The following is a 14,125-nucleotide window of genomic DNA, read 5'->3' on the forward strand; positions in this document are numbered from 1 at the left end:
CCTGGTAATCAGGTGGTGTAAACGGGAGGGACTATCTATTGATCTCTACAAAACCATAATGATTCCGCTCACAAGAAGTTGGACGATAGGAAGTCTAAATGGGACACCGATTACATTCTCCAAGCTCTCCTCCAATCTTTGGTTCAAAATAGACAAGCGTCCCACATGGAATCAACATCCAGAACTATTCAAAATGCCAAAATTGCTTGACAGACAAGCAGAAGGTTCTGTGTAAAAGCTAGGGATTAGACCCCAAAACGCCCTTATGGTTATGCACCCGTGTGTTAAGACCATTGTAGACATATGGGGCGGTGGTGAGGTGGACCTTGAGTAGGCATGCTACTGGGATCAGGTTATTGAGTGACACTCAAAGTCAAGCCTCCCTCAGTGTCCCTAGAGCCATCCAAAGCCAACTGCGGCCTTAGTGGTGTTGTTATACCTTCCACAACACAACTAATCCATTTAGAAGCAAGAGCAGCGGCTCGCAGGCTCACAAATGAACAACCATCTGCAAATATAGACCATGTAAACGAGCAATGGAAACTGAGGGACAAGATACAGTTAGATGCCATACTAGGCATGCAAATCGATGTCACTATACTAACATACAATTTCACCAACATGAAAAACGTACTTATAACCGAACGGGAAAAGTGGCATAAAAATCAATTGCAAATGGAGATGCAGTTCGATGAAACGGTTGTATGAATTAGGTTAAGTGCCTTTGGACCCATGAGTGAGTTATTTTTGACAAAAAATTGAATTTAGTCAAGCGCTTTGCATCTTCCAAAATGAACATTCCGTTTCGCAAACAATCGAAACATTTACTGGCGAAGCTTAAAGAAATAAAATTTCACCAGCGTATATTTTGTTTTATTACATTTATTTGATATTTACAACTACAAGTGATGTATTAAGTAAATATGTTCGTATATGTTGAATTATCATTTGAGGCTCTTGTAGGAGAAGTTGCCCAGTGGTAACACTCCGTCACTGGTGATTAAAAAAATTCTTTTTTGTACAGAGATATATTTAAAAAATTAATATAAGCTAAGCGTAGAAAACAGCCACACGTTATCCTTTTCTGAGACGATTTCTATCCTAAATTAACTTGTTAATGCTAATCGTTTTCTATATATACGGGGTTATCTATCTTTTTGTTACAAGACGCATACCCCCTCACGTATTCCGTCGGACATAAGTCAGAAAATGTCAATCCTACCAATATTTTCACTTCAATAAAAGTAGCATAAAATAACCTCCAACATTGAATTCTACAATAAAAATATGGGATTCTCATTTAAAATAACAAATTTCGTGCCATTTCTGGGTGATAGGAAGAAGAAGGTTATATTAAATCTGTTACCACCACGCGATTCCTATCCAAAATTAACTTGGGGTTTGTATAAGACTATTTTTTAGTAATACTAAACGTTTCCAAATGAAATGGGTAATTATTATCATTAAATGCACCAATGTTTTCAGCGTAAAAACTTTAAAATGATGTGCTAGGATGTATAGGGTCGTAGTTGAAATTTTGGTGTTGAACTGGGCCTGAAGCACCCTGTATAATTTTTATCCAAAAAATTGTAAAAATNCGTAAGGTAAAATTGATCTGTGTGCTTTTTGTTAGGTTTACCTTTATTCTCCACTTTGTGAACCATAGTGTTAATTCATTCAGGTGTTGTTGTAAGTGTTGAGTGTTAAGTGAGGGAATTGCGTGGTAGAATCGCTTTATCATCAGCGAATGTGTGTGTCGAAATAATACAACGTATATAACACCAATTTTCCTAGCAGTCTGAGCTGCGGATTTTTTTCTGTGGTGTAACATTACGTTACACATACAACAACAAATTCGTTTATTTGTACGTTTCATACCACTATATCGTTTTGTTTTTGTGTTACAGGCCCAGCCTAGCAAGGATAAAATGATCACTAACGACCAACCTACGGGATCATTAACTGTTACAACTTATTTTTTCACTTCTTGTTCACAACAGGTATAAAACCAAGTGTTATTTATCCGAAACTTATGTTAACTGTTCGAATATAATAAATAGTTAAGAAGAGACAAAAAAGTGTTTTTATTGTTTTATTTTATTTTACCTATTCTTCACTTCCTCTTCGATTAGACGGATTCGACTTATTCGTGAAGCAATTTCCCCAATTTGTTGAAAGAATCCTTCAACTGATAGCTATAAATCTCGGCCGGCGTGCTTAAATTGATCCGTTTTATCTGAAGAGAGGCAGCGGTGTCGGTGTAACAGAATTGGGAAATTGTGGTAATCGTATCCTCAGGGCGCTTTTACTTATTTTCACAGCCTTGACATATAACTATTTTCCAATTTATTCTGTTTTCCACTATTGTATATCTTAAACGAGCTAATTTTTCATGTATTTGCAAATTATTTCATGTGATTGAACGTTTGAAGTTTTTGAGCCAGTTGCTGACATTATGTTATGATCATTAGTGACCGTTAATCGATGATTATTCGGAAATCGTGAGATGCGGTCTGGAGTGACGGAGTTACTTTTTGTGAGTAGAAATACTTTGATTGAATATAAAAAATATTTTTTTACATTGTATAAATTCACTTTTTTCCACATCCTACATGTATTTGTTAAATTTTAACAATGTTTGTAAATCCCAGGCCCTGAAGATGATCTCAATAAAGATCGAAACGTTGGCACGACAAAAAAAAAAGTTTTTCTGAAACCTACGTCACACCAGACCGCATCTCACGATTTCCGAATAATCGAGTTATTTTATGACTTATTTTATGGTCTTTTTTAAAACGAATTAATCGTATTTTCAAAAATGTTAAGTCTATTTAATTATGTATGTCCGTGCGTATTTATTCCTGTACTAATGTAAAGAATATTATAAAAGCCAAATTTGTAAAATTATTATGTACATGACAGACTCATCTTTTCTCAATGCATATTTAGAAAATTTATGTATTACACTTTACCGTTGAAGCTACAATCATAATTTATGGAATAGACTGAGAGAAATATATAACAGAAACAAAATAAAAAGGAGTTTTTCTTTTTTAAAGGGAACTGTCATTTTAAGACAAATACAGAACGTTACTAATTATTGTAATTTTTGTTTTATGAATTTTATTTGTATATGTTCAAAGTTGAATTAAACTTTTTTTTTTATGTACATTTCAAACATTCATGTGTGAGCTGCTAGATTATCTGGAGTGAACTCTCCCAGCTATGATTTCTCACATCATACATGTATTTGTAAAATTTAAACAATGTTTATTAATTCCCGGCCCTGAAGATGCACTCGATAAAGATCGAAACGTTGACACGATGAAGAAAATGTTTTTCTACAACCTACGTCACACCAGACAGCATCTCACGAACTCCAAATACTCATTACCAAGGGAATTCATAATTAACAATAGAATCATGTGATTCAATAGAATGAAAGATTAATGCAATTACATGAAATCAATTAATTACAGTGCCGATAATTATGATCCGATCGATCTTAATACACGATGTTTTAGGATATTTTAAGTATGTCGTATTTTCAAAGAAAATTGATTGGACTTTTTTGGTGATGAATGTTTATTATATAATTTTTGTTTAAATTGTTAAAAATTGTAAAAGTTCCATGTGAGCTTTGCCTCTACTAGCTTGGCTCTGGATACGTAGGAGCATCTCTATCATCAGTGGGCTCGATTATGATGGCCATACGGAGGTGGAGACATCCTTGCCTTAGTTGCCTGGAATCGCCGACTGCTAGGTTCGATTTTAAGAGAAACTCCAGTTCAGCATATTTCTCCAACATGAGTGGTTCTCCATTAGAACTAACACGGATTGCTGTAACCGTACTCAGGGAATCGTTGATGATAATTTAGGCCCATTCAAATCGAATCACCCAAAGCATGTTCCAAATTGCATACAATTCTGCCGGGTACTCACTCTCGCCGGTCTTAGACTTCAGTGAATATGAGATCAAAATGTGTCTACCATTAGCTCTGTATACTAATGCTGCCGGAAGTACCCAGAGCGGAGTGCGTCCAGAGGTAATACTGTCCTTTGTTAAATGTTTTTTATAAACCACCGTTGTTGAACAAAAACCGTAAAGCATTGAATGGAACGTGAACATACAGTTTGTTTCATACGGCAATGCATAACTTCGGTTCCACCAGGTATTGCTTAGGGATAAATTTGATACATATGTTTGTTATCTGCAATTTCAAAGTAAGTTTGGTAGCACAATACAAGCTTGACTCAACTAAAGCAAACTTTGAGAACCGGGATCATGCGTATACGGATGTAAATTTTTTACAAACAACTACATTCAAAAAGTTGAATTTCTAATTGAAAAATTATAAACAAAGGAATTTTAGATGTAGGGAGTTGAATAAAAAATAGCTTTATTAATCATTGACCTAAATTAACTAGTATTTCCCGCAAATTGGCAATTAGTTAATGATCATTAATTTTAAAGCAGTGGCAATTTAGGCAGCTAATGATTCACCAATTAATGTTAATCCGAAATCTAGCAACTATTTAGGTATATGACAAATTTTAGGACAGCCATTAAATATTTATCATGTCGACATTCTCAAAACACATCAAAAATATGTAGTAATTAATTATAAGCTATTGATTACAATTGAATTTTAATTTGTTTTTCAAAGGTCACCTATTTTGGGACCTTTTGAAAAGACCTTACGGCGAAAAGTAGACAATTTCGGAGTCATGATCACGCTTCCTCACTCATAAATTTCGCGCAGTCTGCCGCGATGTCCCCCGACTCGCGCTGGGCAACAATGATCACCCTGGATATGATCCAAGTAACTCCCGCGGGAATAAAACGTAACACTCGACCGGCCTCAAAGATAACACTGCTGTTTTATGATGGAGGCACTTTGAGGGAGAACTCCGTCCGTATAAAATTGGGCCTGCCATGTGGAAAAACGCCCCGGGATATAAGATATTACTCGGGGGAATTCTTTAAGACCCTGACCTACCTCGGCATGCTTTGTTGCATGAGCTAGATTGAACATATCTTGGCAAAAACCCGTCTGCACTGTTTCACGCGTACTCATTCATGCTATCAAAGATTTACGTCTATATTCAATTTTGTCTCGGGAGCGAAAGGAGTAACAATCTAATAAATTCTCTGATGCTTAAACAAATATAAATATATCATTCAATTTTATCATCAGTAAAAAATAACATTTCATGCGCAACGAAATAACTAGTATAATAATAATAATAACTAGTATAATAAATGTTCCCTACACAGAAACAGTAATAAAATACTCTATTTCATAAACGTAACTATCTAAATAACAGGAAACCAGAAAAACAGAGAATGCAATTGGCACTAGGAGAATAATAAATCCTGTCAAATGGGTTGTTTTAATCGCCAACATGCGAATGATTGAACTAGACTTTAATGTTAATTCGTTTTACAGTACTATAATAAACCATTTTGAATTGTTCCTGCAAATTGAAAATGGAAAAAAATGTTTCTCTTTGAGGTCTCTATGGTGAATTTAATGATACATATATAATTATATTCAAGATAAGAATAATGTTTGCAGTCGGTCGTTTCTGTTCATTTAGATCCGTACATCCATGCTGATTTCTTCTGCTCGTACGCACAGCGCTATATTGGTGATATAATTTTCACTTCTTATGATAACACCGATCATACCAAATTTCAAAGCAAATGTTGCTGAATTTACTAGCAACGACGAAATACCAGACATGATAGAGTATTCAGATTTATGCTGCATGTGTTGCGGTTGTATATTTTTTCAATTCTCAAACATATCGCTATTTTTCGACGTTTTGATAGTTTGTGTGACAAGTTTCATGTTGGCGGGATTGTTTTGGAAGTAAAATTTGTGTGAGTGAGTTGAATCAGTAGATTTTTCATTATTTTCACTAAATGAACTTATATTATTTTGGGGGACAAAAAGAGAGAGAGAGAGAGAGAGAGAGAGAGAGAGAGAGAGAGAGAGAGAAAGAGAGAGCAAATTCGTTGCATAGACTTCTTTAAATTCAAATTTTCTAAATGTGACAGCTGAACACATTGAACAACAAAACAACAATGTTTGATATACAGGGTGAGTCATTTTTTGACGCACCATTGAAAAATCAACGTGGGTGCGTTTAAATATGACTCGAGGCTTATTTTCTTTGATTAATACGTTAATAAAAGAAAGTGAGTCAATTTTCGGTGCACCATTGGAAAATCAACGTGGGTGCGTTTAAATCTGACTCAAGGCCTATTTCTTTTGATTTTAACATTAAAAAAAGGAAGTGAGTCAATTTTCGGTGCACCATAGGAAAATCAACGTTGGTGCGTCTAATAATGACTCGGCACAATTTATTTTGTTAGTCTCGTACCAAAAAACAGGCGACTCACTTTTCGACGCACCATTCCTTGCAAATTAGTTTTTGTAGGTTGGAAGGAAAATAAACAAAACCAATGTTATTAAAACATTATTCAAACACAATGAAAAAATTTAAAAAAATATTCTTCACAAATTAATTTGATTAAGTTTTAAGAGTATTTTTTTCTGGTAAAGTAAAAAAATTAAATAAATGTAACAATCTCCTTTGTTAGCAAACCAAAAATGTTCAAAATCATTATAATAATTGTTCGAACAGACCTCCATTTGCTGCAATATAGTAGCCTAGTCTATCGTAAAACTATGATCGGACGAAAAAAATACTCTTAAACCTTAATCAAATTAATTTGTGAAGAATTTTTTTTTAATTTTTACATTGTGTTTGTATAATGTTTTAATAATATTGGTTTTGTTTGTTTTCCTTCCAACCTACTAAAACTAATTTGTAACGAATGGTGCGTCGAAAAGTGCCTATTTTTTGGTACGAGACTAACAAAATAAAATGTGCCGAGTCATAATTAGACGCACCAACGTTGATTTTCCTATGGTGCACCGAAAATTGACTCACTTTCCTTTATTAACGCATTAATCAAAGGAAATAAGCCTCGAGTCAGATTTAAACGCACCTACGTTGATTTTCCAATGGTGGGTCAAAAAATGAAAATGACTCACCCTATATATTAGTCTGTATATATATATATATATATATATATATATATATATGAGTGTGTGTGTGTTTTAAATTTAGTTATTATATTACAAATATTACACCAGCGCCGGCGAGGCACGGAGATATTAGTTTTTCATCACCGCTTCTGCAGCTTCCAAAAGGATATCGTCTACCGAACAATCAATACTGCTCATAAGCGTCCTCCGTCACCGGAAGACATGTATTCCCGTATACTCGGTCGTCCTTAAAAGGACAATGAGGATCTTTAACGTCCGCACCTAGCGTACTCGGCCTTATCGGAAGTTTTGATTCTCAAGATGAGAGCTGACGCACCTCCACAAACGACAGAATGGTGTTATTGCCGCAGCATTGGTGTATAGGCAGCTCAGCCCCGAAGGGCCAGAACAACCTCGCTCCCCGCTTGCCCATTCCGAGTGGTCGGGTTTGCATTAAGCATCAGACCGTATGCCGCTCGCAAAGGGCTACCTAAGGCCACTCTACCTCCAGAGTACTGCGGTTCCCTTGCGTAGAAACTACCGGATTTGCTCCGGCCGCGGTTTTGTTTAAAGTGGAATTGCTAATCACCCCCTAGAGGAGACCGCCTACGGTAAAAGCCTCCAATCGAGCTCAGCTTACACCTACGTACAAAGCATACTCGAGTAGGAACAACCGATTCACTACCGTTCCCATCCGCCATTACTCACGCATTCGAGGGACTTTTCAGCATAATCCTCAACGCTTATATGCTGCCGTCCGATCCGCCGTTTCCCGTGAGGCCAGGTGTATAACGGTAGTCATACGCAAGTTTCGTGTGAAGGTCACAGATAGAAGACAGCCTCTTCTCACAGGGGGGGTCACCACAAACCACCACTGTTACAGGGGCTGAATTTTGGAACATTTCTATTCCCCGCCCATGCTGACCCGAGGCCGACACGAGTACAGCTTGCGTCAACGGAAGACTCTTAGAATTTTAAGGAAATTGCGTGAATTTTAGGTATGTTTCAGGGTAGTTTTTTCATTGGACGCAATGTAATTTTCACGTCGAAAACGTGTAGAAAATCTAAATAATCTCAATAGTTTTACAGATCCACGAAAAGACTATGGTTCCCGTGTTTCCCGGCACTTTTGGGGGTATAAGTACTCAAGGTCGATAAAGGAGTAACACAGCCTCGTTGCGAGTATTTTTTGACCAAACCACTTCTTTCAGAAGCCACCTTACGCAAAGAATGGCAAAGAGCTCCTGTTTTTACGTTACGCCCCTCGTCAAATCCCATTTATGTTTACCTTCAGATACATCGTTTTCCACATTGATGGTTTGCGTAGTGGTATCAGGCTTTACGACGATGTGTAACAGGTGACCTCAGACTTGTTAATAAACCTCCCAATCGGTATTGACGACATTTTGAAAAAAGTCGAAATATCGAAGCAGTGTAAAAGCAAGGAGTATAGGCGGACAAAAATGATCGAAAGCTACCAAAGTACAGATTCATCACCCTGCCAACCTCAAAAATAATTTTAAAAATTGAGTCGCATTTTATGTTTAAAATTTTTTATGTTGGTCATAAATCTTATAATAAAAATTACTCATCATAATTCTTTTATTCACACAACTATTAGTGTCGTAAATTGAAACTTTAAAAAGAGTTATATAAATTTTATTATTTAGTATAATTGTAGGTTTTAAGTTGGTGTATTTTCACCCATTAAACAAGTATGAAACTCTAACATTCCTAAATTTCCGGCCATTATCCAAGACACTTGACGTTTCTAGATCCGAGACGCTTCTATTTGACGTCACCTCATTAAAAACAATTTACTCAGCAATAAATTGTTTGCCCGCATGAATAATGAACAGCAATTCAAATGAGCAGCACTAAGCTTTGAAATCGACTTGACTCTAACTTGCAAATATTGTTGAAACGTCGCTTCGAGACAGGATGGTTTCATAGTGTTCAGCGAACCGCGCGGCGTTACCATGTATAAATAATTGTAGGCACGAAGCTTATTCTGTCTGAAAACAGATGGTTTCTACATTTTGCACCCCTCCCTTGCCAAATGGAAGTTTTTTTTGTTGTCGTGGAAACGCATATTCATAATCTAACAACGATTCTATCAACTGCTTTTCTTTAAGCAAATCTAAACAACCCATACATTTTTTTTATTTAAAAGAGTTGTAATGTTTCTTATTACAAACAAAATATCGCAATGAAATTATTTGAACTCAGTATCAGTGTCGATACTGTTGACAGAAAAAAAAGAACTTACTTGATACACGTTGGGCTCATAAGATTACACCCTGGTTCCTTGCTGACTACTGTCAAATGTCCTCCTACCCTCGTCAACGATTGACAAGAGCCCATCACGATCTTGCTGTTTGAGGGTTATTTTTTTATATAAAAAGTATTTCATATAGATTTATATGTTAAAACATAGAATTCATGAAAAAGGGAGATATTTGGCCGATATTGTTGAATTTTTTTCTGTTATTGTGGTTCCTTTTCAAGAAATGTGCTATGCTCAAAAATATTGTTTGATCATAGCGCATTTCTTGAAAAGGAACCACAATAATAGAAAAAAATTCAACAATATCGTCCAAATATCTCCCTTTTTCATGAATTCTGTGTTTTAACTTATATATCTATGTGTGGTGATTAGTGACCCTTAATCGATATTTATTTAGAAATCGTGAGATGCGGTCTGGTGTGATGTAGGTTTCAAAAAAACATTTTCTTTATCGTGCCGACGTTTCGATCTTTATTGAGATCATCTTCAGGGCTCGAAGTGTTTGTCTTCTGTGTAATTGTGCCATTCTTGCGTGTCGTGTCGAGAGTGCCGCACACACGCAAGAAAGGCACAATTACTCAGAAGACAAACACTTTGAGCTCTGAAGATGATCTTAATAAAGATCGAAACGTTGGGACGATAAAGAAAATGTTTTCCTAAAACCTACATCACCCCAGACCGCATCTCACGATTTCTAAATAAATAAATTATAAATCTATATAAAATACTTCTTATTAAAATTTATATATAAAAATATTTTTTTAAATAGGTATTAAAGAGTAATTCTTATAAAAAAATATATTAATTTCTTTAATAATAGTTTAATTTTAAAATATTTGTTTTTAAATATCAGATGTAACTGTGAATAAGAAGTACGAATTTTGTTTGCAAAAAAAAACCATCATCACTTCTTACTGCTATCGAAATTCGTACTTCTTATACGTAGTTACATTTGATATTTAAATATAAATACTTTAAAATTTAACTATAATTAGAGAAATGGATATATTGTTCTTTCCATGCAAGCATGAAAAAATAATAGAACGAGAGTAGTTCGCTGTGATGAAAGATTCTTCAATAAGAAGAACCATACTTATCACAAGAAACATTCGTTATGGCCTAATTTTTAGTATGTATTTTATACTAGTCCCGTTAAAAAACTGTTAAAAATAAAATAAAGTTTTTCTAAATGTAAAAAAGAAAAAAATTGTTTGTTAACTGAGAACGAGGTGTTTTCGAGCATATCTTGAAGCAACTTTAGCTTTGGATATTAGTCAACTTCAGTCACCTAAACAGGCACAAAGTTAGGCGGTTAAAGTACGCCGTATGCTAATGCAAACGGGAAAATGTCAACTTTGTCCATTATTAGGCAAAGAGGTAAACACATAGTTTGAATTAAATTAACTTTTAAAGCTATTTTTATTTGCACTTCACAATGCTTACATTTCAAGTTCATATTTTTTAAAACAATACCACGCAGGGTCTTAACAAACACAATCACATCTGTCACTTTTCGAAAAGCTTTGGGGATAATATTTTGGGTTTGATAAAGCGACGGAGACCAAAAAGGCTTGAAAGCCCGTTGTCGCCTTGGTCCGCCCCGTCCATACCCTTTTGTTCTTGGTTAAAGTAACCGTAGTAAATAAATCATCAAGTCGACCAGGTTTGCCCTCTGCTGAAAACACACCACCCGGAATCCATCTAAAGCGCACAAAGGTGTATTGACTCGACGCCTTTATAGCCTCTGTAAATAGCCAGGCTTCACAATAAGCCTCCGATTAGGAAAATAAGCTCTCTCTCTCTCTCTCTCTCTCTCTCTCTCTCTCTCTCTCTCACTTGTGAGGTGCTGGGGAGATTGCTAATTTTCGATGCTCGACTCCCCTTATAAAATAATAATCCATTTACTTTTACTGGTCAATTGACCATGTTACTTCTTTCAATTAATTATTCTTTCTATGTAAGGTCTTGGTTAAGATAAAAAGTCAGTGTCATGAGCTGGATTCAAAGTATTTTTGGAAAATGGCAAAAAGAGGGAAAATATGAACGGTTGTAGGTTGAGGTGGAGAGTTGGTGCCGAGAGGATCGAAGTCACGATAGCTCAAGTGGTAGAGCAGCGGCGTTTGAGCCGAAGGTCGAGGGTTCGAATCCCGCTCGTGACACTGACTTTTTTATCTCAACTAAAAACCATAATTAATTGAAAGTTATAAATTAAGTTATTAGGCCATTAACACGCATAGTGTAAACTTAAAAAAAGTACAGTAAAACCTAAGAAAGTTATAAACAAAGCGGTGGATAACATACTGGTCAGATTATCGACATTCCGGGGGATGAAAGATATTTCAGCCAACTGAAATCGATTTTGCGGCTTCATTCTGGTAGCTCATTAATATCCGACTATCTACGGCCGGCATGTCATCACTCGTGCTGAATCCATCCATCAAAACAGCGTGACCTCTCCATATGCGGTTGACTTAAAAAAGCACAAATTCCTGAAAAGTTCGGATTGGAGAATAATATCCGATGAAGCTACAAAAATATATCGAAATATTACTCGTATTTGCTTATTATTTACCAATTTTTTCATTAAGTTGTGTTTAAATATTATGTGTTTATTATACTTTATCTGTAATAAAACTTGTAACTATAAATAAAATCCAGTGGCTCTGCCGGAAACACAGAACTTCTAGTTTGTGATATACGACTTAGATGCCCCAAACCCACGTTTGTTTTTAAATATATAATATTTATATCCAATAAATAGTATATTATAAATATATCCTAGGATTACCGCAAAAGTTTTTGTCTATAGTACAATGTGCAAATAATATATATCTTTAAATAGATACGTCTCAAAGTTAAACGCTGAGTTTAACAAGAAAGGATAAAGAAAATTGGAAAACGTAACACTTCGTTGTAACAAACATCTGTTAATTTTAATCATCATTGATGGGTTTGGTCTCTGATCTTCCGAAAAACGCTTGACAAACTTAATCAGATAGAACAGGGATACAAAATAGTCGGATTTTTCCGTATGGTTTCTACCTACAATACTATCTTTGTATTGCAGGTAGAAACCATGTGGAAAAATCTCACAAAAGACAATAGGGATATTCACGATCTTTGTAAGCTGTTAACTCGAATAGAAAAACGTCCAATAAGATGGTGAACGCCCCCTTCTTTTCTTAGGATGTTAAACGTTAATATTTCCTTAATGCGCGTGACGATTGGTAGAACCACAAATAAAGCTATGAAAGTCCCTGAATGCTTGTCGTTGTTTGTTTTGGTTTTCTTTTGTGTCAAATTGTATGATGCCAGAAGTTAACAAAAAACAAAAATTAATCAACCCTTTCATTCAAAATGTTATCTATGCACTCGAAAAGTAGTAACATATGACACGCTTCAATTCGGGCCGACATACCTAACTTGTATTCTAATATCTTATAGCCTACATATTTATAGAACAGGGGATGTATCATTTATGAATGAAAGTATAACGACAGGTCAGAAATTAACAAAATATATTGGTCTGAATTAATTAATGCGTATTTAAGAATAAACTGTGTAACCAAAAAACAGCTGTTAAATTCATGGCTGCCATGTTGGTTACCTATGCCCTAACGGAGAGCAATGTGACTACATTTTCGACCTAACATCTGACATTGGCCCTGGCCTGTATGATCGAGCAATGTTAACTAGCCGATTCTTGCAAGTCTACGTCATCATTTTCCTCCATCTAACACGACGTAACAGAGTTAACACAAAGATCGTGAATACCTGTAATATAAATTTTTCATTCGTACCTGTACTTGAAGTTTTAGTCTTTTGGCCGGTTATTGGCTTTACGCTATTGTTCATGGTTTCACTATTCTATACTCGAAATTTAATTTATACAAATACCTATAAGGTATGACTATGAATTTATACAATGACAAAAATAATATAGAACTTAGGTTTAATCTAAGTATTTGTACTACTCAAACAGTTTGTTTTTTATGAAGATGTGTCACGGTTTTGTGTCGTGTTGAAAGTTTTAGTGAGATATTAATGTGTTTTGTTTATATAAGTTTGATTTTGAGGGAGTGGGGAGGAAGTAGTGATAGAAATTTACTTTCCTATGAGTCGTCGGTTTCTCTGAGGTGAAAGAGACCGACATGGAAAAAAGGAATAATGGTTTTTCATAGATTAGTCTTTCAGGATTGATTATGACTAAAAGGACAGATAAATTGGTGGATATTTAGACTATGTAAAATTCTTTGTGTGGAGCGTAATGATTTTTTTATATATTTTGTGTGTATATAATACGTGACCACACCCACCATTTTCGCCAGACAAAGCAACGTTTAAATACTAAATTTTTCTAACCGTGAATTCTTTGTTTAACAAACAGTTTTCATCCCGCAATTAATGAAAGAAATAAAATATTGAATTTTGGTAGTTTGCAGTCCAAAAACCGGAACGTTTCGGGATGAAGACGAAAGTGGCTGTAAGAACGAGAAACTATAACCAACAAATGTTTCTATATGAATTGTAATTTTATATCACACGTAATATGACAATATTCAGCCAAAGTTTACGAATTTACTGTTCAAACTACGCTATTTTTTAACGATGTTATAAGATAATTACTACCTGCAGTTTAATAAATTAAATTACGAATAAAACCAAATATATTCGTTTTTTCCTTATTTTTTATGTTTTATGTATGCATTGTTGTATTTTTTAAACTAAACATCAAACAATTTTAATTTTGTAATTAATTAATTTTGTGTTTAGTATA

This window comes from Cimex lectularius, unplaced genomic scaffold (genome assembly GCF_000648675.2).
Source record: "Cimex lectularius strain Harlan isolate CLEC.00 unplaced genomic scaffold, Clec_2.1 scaffold13, whole genome shotgun sequence".
Taxonomy (NCBI): Eukaryota; Metazoa; Arthropoda; class Insecta; order Hemiptera; family Cimicidae; genus Cimex; species Cimex lectularius.